Source organism: Astyanax mexicanus, chromosome 11, assembly GCF_023375975.1.
Source record: "Astyanax mexicanus isolate ESR-SI-001 chromosome 11, AstMex3_surface, whole genome shotgun sequence".
NCBI lineage: Eukaryota > Metazoa > Chordata > Actinopteri > Characiformes > Acestrorhamphidae > Astyanax > Astyanax mexicanus.
In genome coordinates this window covers 47,382,856-47,396,056 of record NC_064418.1, presented here as the reverse complement: position 1 = coordinate 47,396,056, position 13,201 = coordinate 47,382,856, and positions in this window count along the sequence as shown.

Genomic DNA, 13,201 nt, shown 5'->3' with positions numbered 1-13,201 from the left:
TAAACATTTAAAACGTATTAAGATGAAAAAGTTCAGAAATGGTAAATAAATAAAAAAGTTTACCTGCCAGTAAAATGAGGATCACTGCTGCTGTGATATTTGCTGATCTTTGGGGAGACATGGCAGCATCACTCTTTAAACACAGCTGATATCAGAAGATCCAGAAGATCCTCAGTCCTACTGTCCTTCACTTCTGATCTGCTCTGGTCTAAATAGAGAGAAGAGTCAGAAGAAAAGATGACGGTGTGTTCTGCAGTTTCCATTCTGTCCTCACATCTCCCCATTTAGCTCAGAGCCACTTCCTGTCCTCTGCTGATCTTTTTTTACTCCCCTTAAGACTGTAGGGACTTTCAAACATTATATTAAAATAGTCAGTAGATCAGTAAAGGGTTAATGATGTTCTGCTATCAGATTTGGGTTTTTATTTATCTGTGGGGAGAATTTGTATGAATAATAAAGCTGTAATCTCACCGTGCAGTGAATTCTACACTTAATACTCTAATATAGAAGAGATGCAGAGCTGTACATGTGAATGAGGCGTAATGAAACAGGAAACAGAAGATGAGATATGAGAAACGAGCTCATTTCACACCATCAACAAGTGCAGTGTTTGACCACATGACTTTAGACACTCTTATACTGGGGAGCTCTTTATACAAGTTTATTACCAGTAGTTTTAATAATTTCTGTGACTGCTGCTGAAATATTAACATAATGATTAGTAGGTGTAAAAGAAAATATTAATATATTGAAGTATTGCAACTTTATAATTGAAGTATTGTATTAATTCTTAAAAACACTTTATAGATTTTGAATTAATGATTTATTTAGTATTATTTAGTGTCAGACAGTGGATGATTTAATTTTGTGTTTAAACTGGTATGAAATAATGTTGGACTGATTTGACTGGATAAAAAATTTGACTTTGATAAAAAGTCCATTTTTATTCATATAATATTGTGTTTTTCATACCATAATAGTTTTCTTATTTCTTTGAAATCTCAATATATTGCCTTTTTTTCAGTATCACAATATATTGAATCAGAATGTATTATTGTATCACTAGGTTCTTTCTAGTACACAGCTCTAGGTACAGATACAGATAATAATAACTATAATATTAATGTTACACTTACTGCTGGACAGGAAGCATGAAATAAACTATGTTTACTGATGTTTTTATCCAAAATCTGATCTGTAGTTTAAAAAAAAAAAAAAAACATTGTTACTTCCTTGTTTAATCTACCAATTAATCAGAAAATCATTTTTCAGTTTTTTATTTATTTGTGTAAAGAGAAGAAAACTGAGTCACTATGTGTTTATACTGTGTTGAATCTACACAGATTAGATACAGTAGTTTATGTGACTGTCAGACTCTGAATATTTAATAATAATAAGTATAACATTTGCTGAATAAAAATACAGTTAGTGTGAACAGGTGTTTCCGTTATTGTGTCCAGCCGAAGCTCTGAAACAGGGCAGGAGTCAGCAGGTTCCAGTGGACTGAAGCAGAAATGAAAGGGAATCCTGACTGTTAGAACTTGCAGACCTTAAACTAGAGTAAATGTACAACACTATTAAAATATGATGTATAAAACAATCTAATTAAACAGCTGGATGGAAATCTGGACCCTGCTGACTTTAACATGGACTGACCTCATATTACTGACAGGTTGATCTACACAGGTGGAGTTTGGGAGGTAAACAGGTGGAGAACTGACTCCCTCTACTGGATTTATGGTGTTAAAACTGCATCTCTGTTCACTTCCTGCTCTCACTGCAGTCCTGTAACATAGCAAACAGTCTTAACTATCAATACGTAACTAAAAAACACACACAAAAATTATAAAAACAACAATAAAAATACATACAACAGTACTGCTTTATTACTTTCTTTTTAAATCCATGTTAGTAATAAAAAATACATGAAAACAATAAAAAATAAATAAATATATTTATAAACAACTCTGGAAAAAATTAAGAGACCACTTCAGTTTCTGATTCAGTTTCTCTGATTTTGCTATTTATCGGTTTATGTTTGAGTAAAATGAACATTATTGTTTTATTATCTAAACTATAGACAACATTTCTCCCAAATTCCAAATAAAAATATTGTTATTTAGAGCATTTATTTGTAGAAAATGAGAAATGGCTGAAACAACCAAAAAAAAAGAGAGCTTTCAAACCTCAAATAATAATAATAAAAATGTATAAACATTTATTATAAAGTTTTAAGGGTTCAGAAATCAATATTTGATGGAATAACCCTGGTTTTCAATCACATTTTCTATGCTTCTTGGCACGTTCTCCTCCTCCTCCAGTCTTACACACTGCTTTTGGATAACTTTATGCCATTCCTGGTGCAAAAAATCAATTCAAGCAGCTCAGCTTTTCCTGACAAACTTTAAATAAAGAAAATATAAAAAACAGCCCAATATGATTAAAGTACAATATTGACTAAATCTGTTAAAACAAACAAAATAAAAGCATCTTAAGATATTCCTTATTTATTACATCTTTAGATAAGAGATAAAAATTCTCATTTTCTGAGAGACTAATTTATATTTCTATATTTATTAAATATATATAAAGAAACACTATTATACAGCAAAACCTTTTATTATAAACTGGATAAAACATTTTTTACACATAATATAATTTTATGCAATAGTTTAATAGTTCATTCATCTTATTTTCTATGATTGGTGAGGGGGACTAAAAGAAGAGGAGAATTTCACTTAAACAGCAGAGATTCAAATACAAGACTAATAGACTAATAGATGAGAGTTTTGTGGAACTCCATATAACTTCTATCCACCACCAGACAGAGGAGCTTTGAGTGAATCTGACTGAATCTCTTTATGACTTTAGGACAGAATCTGATGAGTGATGAAAATTGTATGAATTGAAAATATTTTAAAAAGCATTTTATTCAACAGCAAATTTCACAACCTCACAAGCTAAAAAAAACACAAAAAAGCATTGTTGAAAAAAAAAATATATATATATGGCTTTCCCCACAGCATATTTGAAGTTTATCAAAATATCTATTTAATTCAACAATAAAAAATGCAGATTCAAATATGTATAAAAGGACGGGACTCTTATTGTGACGTTCTAGCTCCGGTAAATCCGGTGCCTGATTCACTTACCTGTTCCAGAAACAGAGCTGACCACATTTAGTAGGCTCAGAGTTAAAGTTAGAAGCTGACCCTCATCCATCTTAATCTTAGTTCATCAAGTCTTCATAGTACATTTCTCACAGTCAATGATGAAACGTAAGTCATGCTGTTGTGTTTTTTGCATGTATCTCCGTTTCTGTTTACTTCTTTATCCGTATATATGCTGAGCTAGTCAGGATATTGTCTGGATGTATTGTGTAGCCTACATTTCCTAACATGTCTTAAGGTGTAGAGTATAATCCCTACATGATTCTAAGTTACATGTTATAAGTGTTTTAGCACTATCTGCCTGGATGTTATGTGAGAATATTACGAGTTAAAGTTTCTTTGTCCTCGTGAAATACACGTCACGTGCGTGCTCTAGTTGCGCTACCTAATTTGGCCACTAGGGGGCTTCAGAGACTGTTTAATAGCTGCTCTATGACTGAGCTGTTCTCTTTATTAGAAATTCCCAGTAATTCAAGTTTGCATTGTAAAAGAAGTGTGGCACTTATGTACTTTATGTATGTAAAGTAAATGCAGACCTTTATTTTTATTTTATAGTGCCTTATTTCTTATTACTATTTCTTTTCTTTTCCTTTCCAGACTGTAGATGTATATGTAAACCTTAAAGGGGATGTCCAGTAAATGTGAATGTGAACCTGTGAATACATGTGAATTCAGATCTGAGCTTCTTCAGTAAATGTTATCATCACCTTAAAAAATAAACCTCATCGTCTCCTCATCATTCCCCTACCTGGCATTCTAATCGATGCCCCATCTTGGATAACTCCTAACACCTAAACGAACCTCCTATCCCGAAACCCTTCTCAATAAAATACTTGGGCCAGTTTTAAGCTCCATAACCTTTAACACACTTATGGGCTATCTTTGTTGTAATTTCACCAGGTTTTAATAGCCAGGGTAGATTCACACTTCTCTAATAATACTCTCGATTGCTAGAGAAGAGCTCTAAATATAGGTTTGTTTGCTAAAGCTTGTAAACCGCTGCACTGGAACTCGGTTACTGACCAAAGTATTGTGGGTTTGATGACCAAGTTCACTAAGCTGCCACTGTTTTAGGTTATACATTAAGAGCCATAAGAAAAAGAAACAGGTTATGAAAGTCTCATGCATGTTACAATATTGTGATAGGTTAAGGTAAAAGGAAATTAAGGTAAGACAGTTTTCCTGCACTAATACATTTCCGGTCAAACTTTACTTTAAGGAACACAAATTAGGCGCTTATTAATGTCTTATTATTTGCTTAATAAAGCCTTAATTAGACATTTGTAAATTATGCATTCACTACTTATTAGGCTTTATTCTGTGCAAGTGTTATTGGTGCTTAATTAGGGGTCTGTGATTGATTAAATATTTATTCAGTTCTTTTTAGTGTGTAATTAGTGATGAACAGAAGCTCATTTTAGAATATGGTACTTTAGTCACATCTTGGTCTATTAGTGATTATTAACCCCTTATTAACTCTTATAATAAACTCCAGCACAGCCATAACCTTACCAAACTCACACTCAGATCAAACTGCTGCCAATTATAATAACACTAATAACATGTAGAATTAGCTAATAGTTAATGCTTAATAATCTGTTTACCAGGGTGCTGACATAACTGTTCACTGTGCACTATAAGAACTAATACAGCCATTATTAATCATTTCCACATAACAGACCACTAATTAAGCACCAATAACACTTAGAGTAAACACACAGAGTAAAGCCTAATAAGTAGAGAATAAATCATTTACAAATGTCTATTTAAGGCTTTATTAAGCAAATAATAAGACATTAATAAGCGCCTAATTTGTGTTCCTTAAAATAAAGTGTTACCACATTTCCTTGTAGGCAAAGGAGCAAGAATAACACACTAAAATTCATTTTGGTGAAAAACAAAACAATAATAAAGCAAAGTAAAATTACAAATACAATATTTACAACAAAAATGAAACAATGCTGTATATGATTTAAATGGATAAAGCCATTAAAACACCATAATCTGTAAAATATATATATAAAAAAAACTCCATGGTCACACCCTCCGAGATGCCTCATTATACGATTCATATTTTTTACCCTATTCTGCACTACTAGCTAATCTAATATCACTAGCCTATCTAATCTCAATTGTGGGTTACCACTCAGAAGGTAAATTATCAAACTAAATCTGTAATATAATACCAGTACCAGTGTAAAATAGAGAGCACAGGATGTAAACAATGGATGTTTTCCTCTGAATATTTTTATATAGTTTTAAAGTGAAGTGCTGTTTTAATATGGATCTGTGTATTTGCTCTTCACTCTAATAAACTGCATCTGTTTGGAGAGGCTGTATGTTGATGGTGGAAAATGTTAATCTTAGGCAGAGTTCTGGACCATGCTGTAGACTGGGGATTCTTCATACCTGCAACATTTAAAACATTGAGATTATATATTATTTTCGTGCGGTGGCAAACTCAAAACCAACTATCAGAGAATCCGTGACTAAGGGGTTTTAAGAACGCATACGTCAACATCAACAGAATCAATTCTACTTTCAAATACAGCTCTGGAATAAATGAATAGACCACTTCAGTTTCTGAATCAGTTTCTCTGATTTTGCTATTTATTGGTATATATTTGAGTAAAAAGAATATTGTTGTTTTATTCTATAAATATGGACAACATTTATCCCAAATTACAAACAGAAATATTGTCATTTAGAGCATTTATTTGCAGAAAGTGTAAAATGGCCGAAATAACAAAAACAGACGCAGAGCTTTCAGACTTCACATAATGCAAAGAAAACAATTTCATATTCATCAAGTTTTAAGAGTTCAGAAATCAATATTTGGTGGAATAACCCTAGTTTTATATACAGTTTTCACAGTTTGTATTTTGGCATGTTCTCCTCCACCAGTCTTACACACTGCTTTTGGATAACTTTATGCCTTTACTCCTGGTGCAAAAATTCAAGCAGTTCAGTTTGGTTTGATGGCTTGTGATCATCTATCTTTCTCTTGTTTATATATTTCAGAGGTTTATTTGAAACTCATCATTTTTAAGTAATCTCTTTTTTTTTTCCAGAGCTGTACATACACCTCTTAAACCGAGTACTACTTTACACATCTTCACTTAAATAGCTTTAAACTCTAACTCTATAAATGATCAGACTGTTCTTCACACCCTTTTTTCACAGATTTGTGCTTCTAGGAAAACTAGTAAACAGTTTTATTTGTCTTTACAGTTCTGGAAACTGCAGTTTATTTTAATAAAAAAAAATGAAAAGTATGAAGTCAGCATGAAGCTGAAGGTTCTGCTTTCGAGTTGGTCTATCTGACAGTGTATGTGACATTAATAATCAGATTTCACAGAAAGCAGAGGTGGTTTGTGGGTGTGTAAAAGAGACAGAGTGGTTTTTAAAGAGAAAGAGAGATAGAGATATATGAGTGATCTGTATTGCTTACCGAGCAGTTTCTGCTCTAGCTGTGTTCACTGTGGCGTACTCAACTTCCTCTTCTTTATTAAAAGCGAGAGTCTGATGAACAGTGGGGCAGAGAGGCTCTTCCTGTGGGCGAGACTGTTTGAACTGAATGGTTGAGTACTGAACTTCATCTGAGGATGCAGCTCCTGTGCAGGGCCTGGAGGTCATGGCCAGATCTGAGACGGTTTCATACACTGGAGCAGAAGATGGCTGAGAGAGAGAAGAGAAAGAGAGAGAGAGAGTATTAACCCTCTATGGCATGATATAGACCTCAGGCCACAAGTCGTCTGATTGTTATTACAACATTTAATATCATATATTTTTCGCACTATAAGGCGCACCCAAAACCCTTTAATCTGCACCTTATGTATGAATAATTCTACCCGTCAGGTATTAAGGAGCAGTAAAGCCACTCCGCTAAAGTACAGCGTTATACAGGAGTTTTTAGTGTAGTTCTCCAGCATCGAGACTGGAGCAGTATTAGCATTAGCCTCTACCGGCTCCAAGCGCTAGCTCTTTCACCGTTCAGAGGTGAATATATTGACTGTCTGCGTGTTTACTGTGTTAAAACCGCTAGCTAATTTTGTCCTGTCCTACGGAAACACTCGCTGTCGAGCAGCATTTACAGTTAGCCGCTAATGCTAATGCTGCTGCACCCAATCTTAGATCTTAAATCTTACTGTAAATAAACAGAAGCACTTTACCCTGGCAAATAAACAGTTTTCAGGAGAGAAATCTGTGTAGATTAAGATTTTTTAAGATTTACAATTTTGTTTACTTAGCTTAGATTTTAGTTACCTCCTACCACCACTCAGCAGCGAGACCTGATATCAGAATTAGAAGGGAAACATGGCGACACCCCTGTTCCTGTAAGGTCCTGGCCCTGTTTCCTGTCTGTCCTCGTGCCTGTGTTGTCCCACGTGACCCGTGCCCCTGTGTTCTGCCTGTGTTTTTCCACTCACCTGTGTTCTTTTGTAACTCCGCCCCTTCGTCCCAGGTGTTTCATGTTTCCTGTGTGTGTGCACCTCTATTTAAGGTCCGTGTTCCATTTCCCCGGTGTCGATCCTTGTACGTTTTTACGTCTGTTAGTGGTCCGTGTGTTTCCCCAGTTTCCTCAGTCCAGTTTTCAGTTATTCCCAGTAAGTGTAAATCCCTGTTTATTTTGTATCTGTTTTCGTTAATAAATCCCGTTTATGTTTGCATTTGCGTCCGCCTCCTCGTCTACCCTGCACCCCAAGCCTGACAGTTCCTTACTAGTGTAGTGTTATAAGGAGGTGTATCTTATGTATGAAAATAGACCATAAAATAGACATTTTTGGTAGTGTGCCTTATAGTGCGAAAAATACGGTACCTTATTTTTTCTGTATTTATTTATTTCATTTTTAATATAAAGTTACAAGGCATATCTAAGGCCAATACAATGAAGCATACAAGTAGGTCATAAATACAAATAGGTATATGTGAAAGAATATGTAAAGAAGTATATTTGGCTGTTTATATTCTTACTGCAACCTTACATTCTTGTCGTAAGCTTACTAGAACTATTTTAATTTTCTAGAACACTTCCTTTAGCACCACAATGGCAAAACAGTGGTGATTGAAATAATAAGCTTATTATCAAAATAATTAAAATGATTTTTATTATTTTATATCACAATTTATATCACATTAATTAAAAATCTAATTTCTTACAGACTCTCATATACAACAATATAAAACTGAACTAATTAATCATTAGACTCATTAAGGATCTATATTTGATGCATTAGATATTTTATAATTGTTTCTCTGCTGTGTGTTCACTCCAGCATTAAAACTCACCCCGTCAGTGTTGTCTTCACTCCGGCTGTGGGACAGAGCTACTTTTCTCCTGTAAATGACATTAGTGTGAACACACACTTTTACCACAAAAATGCTCTTGTTCATATTTTATGACCATGTGTAGTGCCTTATGAAATCTTTTACATTGTTTAAACTCTCTCTCTATCTCTCTCTCTCTCTCAACCTGACAAAAGACTGCAGGAAACAAAGGGCTACTGTGTATTAGACTGTTCAGGATGTAGCATTAGAATATCTTAAATCTCAAATGTTCAGAAATTCTTACCTCATCCACAAAAGGACTGTGAGGAATATCAGAAACAAAACCACAAGGACTCCAGAAGCGATATATAGTGAAGATGTTTTATCTGTATTAAAGTGGAGAACTCAACATGTTAAACAAGAGTAAAATGGACCAAAATTAAGTGTTTGATCAAGTTATCAAACAGACTGAAAACTAGAAGTCTTTACTAGAGCTTTAATAACAACCCATACAGAAAAAGGCAATAAAATCAACCTATAACACACCTGATGTAAACTGCAACTCTGATGAGTTGGATGACCCATATTGATTCTCTGCCAGACAGTAGAAAACTCCACCAGTTCCAGCAGCTAAAGTTAAATTAGAGCCGTTTCTAAAAGGTTCAGAGCTGCTTCCTGTCTTCCTGAACCAGGTGTAAGAGCTGGCAGGGTTGGAGTCGCTGACGCACACCAGCGTGATCGAGCCGTTAAACCCGTTAAACTCAGATAGAGATGGAGGTCTGGGAGGATCTGAACAGCACAGAGACTGAGCTAATCACTGAACTTCTTACACTCAGAAGAAACAGGATCATACAGAACAAACTGCACTTACAGAACACGTCCAGACGGGCGGGTGCAGAGCTGTGCTGTCCGAGCTGGTTGAGAGCGGTGCAGTAGTACAGTCCGCTGTGCTGGGAGCTGATGTTGGTGATGCTGTAATTCTGGCCTGTTCCCATTCATTTACACTTTGTTTAAACCAGCTGAAGGTGAGAACAGGAGGATCTGCATCACTGCTGCAGGTCAGAGTCACTGAATCTCCCTCCTTTCTCCCTCCAGAGGGAAGAACAACCACTCTGGTGTCTTTAGGAGAATCTTAATGGAGAACAGATTTTTTTTTTTTTTCTGATTTTCTACAAACTACTAAATGGACAAAAACATAAATACATCACCAACACGCTGTAAGAATACAGCTCTAATAGAATCTCAGATTCCAATGATCAAATAAACATGATAAAGCTGCCTTCAGTCACATTAACTGTGTTTCCATACAGACGACTGACTGAAAGGTAAATTAGTGAATGTTAAAATCTGAACTCACACACTGTTGCATAGCGGAGACCACGGCCTTTAACAGCACAGCTGTAGCTGATCTCTCCTCTGAACACAGCTAAAGAGCAGGAGGAAGATCTACACTCAGATACAGGCTGTCTGTTCCTGTACCAGATGTAGGTGGAGTAGGACTGAGAGCACATCGAGCTACAGGTCAGTGTTACTGTCTGTTCTTCTGCAGGAGCAGCTGCAGCACCTTCCACTTTCACCTGTATACCTTCAAACCCACCTGAAACAAAGAGACTTAAAGTTAGTGACCGAAACTCTCAGCCTGAACAGGACAGATGTCATAAACAGCACAATGATAATAACTAGATCTAAATACACTGAAAACTAAATACATCACTGACATGCTGGAAGAATACAGAAAAAACTCTCAGATCAAATAATCAGATAATAAACATGATAAATCTGCCTTCAGACACATTAGCTGTGTTTCCGGTTAGAAGTCAGACTGAGAGGTAAATTAGTGAATTCTGAATTTGAAACACAGTCAGGTTGTCTGTGTGTAACACTAAACCAGGCCTTCTGGATCTCAGTCCTGCAATCCTTCAAGCATATTATCGTTCTTGTATTATTGTTCTTTTCTTACACACTAGATTCAACTCCCCCTCTCCCAGACGAAGCATCTCAGACCACCTTCTCTGGGTTTACAGTTCAGTCTTAAAGACCAGAGGCACATCTGATTTTTCCCACAATACCCAGTTTTTCCAGTTAGTGTATTGTTTAACCAGTAAAAGTGCAGTTCAGGTATATTATTACCAAACCATTTACCTTCAGTCAAGCATAACCCCACCTTCTTACAATATAGCAGAATACAGCTTAAAACTGATTTCTTGGGGATGGGTGAGGCTACACATCATACTACAGCCAGCCTGCAGAGGCTCTAGACTTGTGGTGACATCACTTTTGAGAGACGACGCACTGTCTGTGCTTATATACAGTAACTTGTTCAGACAGTGTTTTACTGTACAAATACTACAGTATCACATGTGGTCACTGTGGTGTTGCAACTTCTAATACAAAATATGAGAGTAACTGAATAAACTGAGTGTAATCCAGTAGAATCTGCCAGTGAGATGATAACAGAGTGAGTGCAGTGTAAAGTGATGTCTTACAGACAGCAGCAGAGCGGATCTCCTCGTGTTCTTTCACAGCACAGGAGTAGCTGCCTGCATCCACAGTGCGGTCCCTCAGATACAGTACAGCTCTGTTCTGCTCAGATACAGGCTGTCCGTTCCTGTACCAGATGTAGGTGGGGTTAGTCAGAGTGCAGGTGGAGCTACAGTTCAGCTGCTTTCCTCCTTCCTTTGTGTTCAACACTTCAATCTTCAGACCTGCAGGTGATTTTAAACATGATTTAGTCTAATTTATATCTGTAGAAATCTCTCATAGTTAAATAAACTTGTTTTATATGATCCAGAACTACCTGTGACAGACAGACGGACTCCAGATCCAACAGTGTAAAAACCATCCGGATCATCAGTGATGAATCTGAACCAGTATGTTCGAGCATCGTTCGCTCTCAGACCAGTGATTCTCATTCTACACTGAGTCTGGTTATACTGCACTCTCCCCTTATACTGATCATACAGTAGCAGATCTACATACGTATCTCTAGGCCAAACTAACCAGAATGATTCAGTCACTGTGAGTCCTCCAGGGTGTTTATAAGAGCAGGAGAGATCAACTGATGAACCTTCCAGAGCACACACACTATCAGGAGTGTACGTCACGCTCCACTGCTGCAGATCCAGTTTACCTGGAACACAGAATTACAGTCAGTACAGTGCTGATCAGTCAGTACTGAAACAGTTCTGAACAGTTAAATCAGAAACAGACAAATGAAGAATAATACACATCAGTGGGAACAGCAGAACTGAAATACTGAGTGTGAGTAAAATTAAGTGTGAGTAAAAGTAAGATTTTGTGAGGAAAGTGATTCAGTGCTTGTGTTTTAAATTGTTTTTGCAGGTTGACGTCAGTACGGGGGCTTTTCCTGGTTTTCTCGTTTTTTGTCTATATGTTTTTATTGGTAAATGCAGGTAATGGGGTAGAAGAACAGTTTCACATGCTGCATGCATATATAACTCCGAGTGATCTATTGTATTTAAAAAATGTGAAGTAAAGTTCTAAATGCTTTCAAGACAAATGACAACTTTAAAACATTAAGCCACGTATTTAAAACAAAAAATAATAATAGAAAATGTACAGATAAAATATTAATTTATAATAATAATATAAGTGAAAGTAAAAAATAATTGAAAATCTCTCAGTCAGTTCCACACACTGCCTTCCTTTCAGTACCAATGAAAAAACATTTGTTGGAAAGATGTTCACTACTACATTACTTTTTTTATTAAATTTAGCTGAGACATCGTCTAAAACAATAAACCCCAATACATTATAGTCTGCGGTGTGTAATCAGGTCTATGCTTTAGATAAGAATTGCAAGTTATATAAAGTGTTGTATAAATTATATAAATGTATATTTAATAAATAAAGTTAAATAAAAAAACAGTTAATAACCATTTCATTTCTGCTGGTATTTTAAATGGTTCTATAAAGACAGAAAATCTGATCAATCAAATGCTCAGTTCTCACTATTGGGACAGGCCCATATCTGCCTGGCTTTCTCAGTTGCTGAAGAAGCAAATGAGTAAGGAGTTTGTCACTGTTTAGACACTTAGCTACTACTTTAGCTAGATTACTTTAAATTATATTTATTAAAAAGTCTTTTTGATGGCTACTCTTTAAAAATACATAATAGGTCAACCAACTCCATCTATAAATCTCTGTTTGTATCTTTTAAAGATGAACTAAGAGAAGTATGTCTAGCTAATAGCTAACCTGCAGCATCTGAAGCTGTTCTTTTACACTGTTTTCTATTTCTCAATAAATACGTTTAATGAAGGTAAATAAACTGTTCCACTTCATGTGCTGTAAAATCACATTTTCTGTGCATTATTGAGCCAAACATTACAAACAATTCATGAGGAATTATCAGTTTTTGTCAATGAAGTAAAATATGTTGCTGTAATGGCTAGTTTCAGTATGTCAGTACGATGACTTAATAACATAAAAAAATCCATTATTCTACAAAATATTTTTTTGGTACTCCGTTCTCAAAACTGCACTGACATTAATCTAAAGTAGAACCGGATTTCCTGGTTCTAAACAAACTGAAATAGTCTTCAGTGACACTGAGAGACAGACTGACTCTGTACTTACAGTCTGAAGGAGGCTGGGCGTAGTTGACCAAACAGGAGTATTTGTCCTGATTAGATGAACTGGTGGAGTCGATCCAAACTGCGGCACTGATTGAACATCCCAGGTAATTTTCAGCGCTCTGCTGGTTACCCCTGTACCAGCTGTAGTAACAGTATCCACTGCAG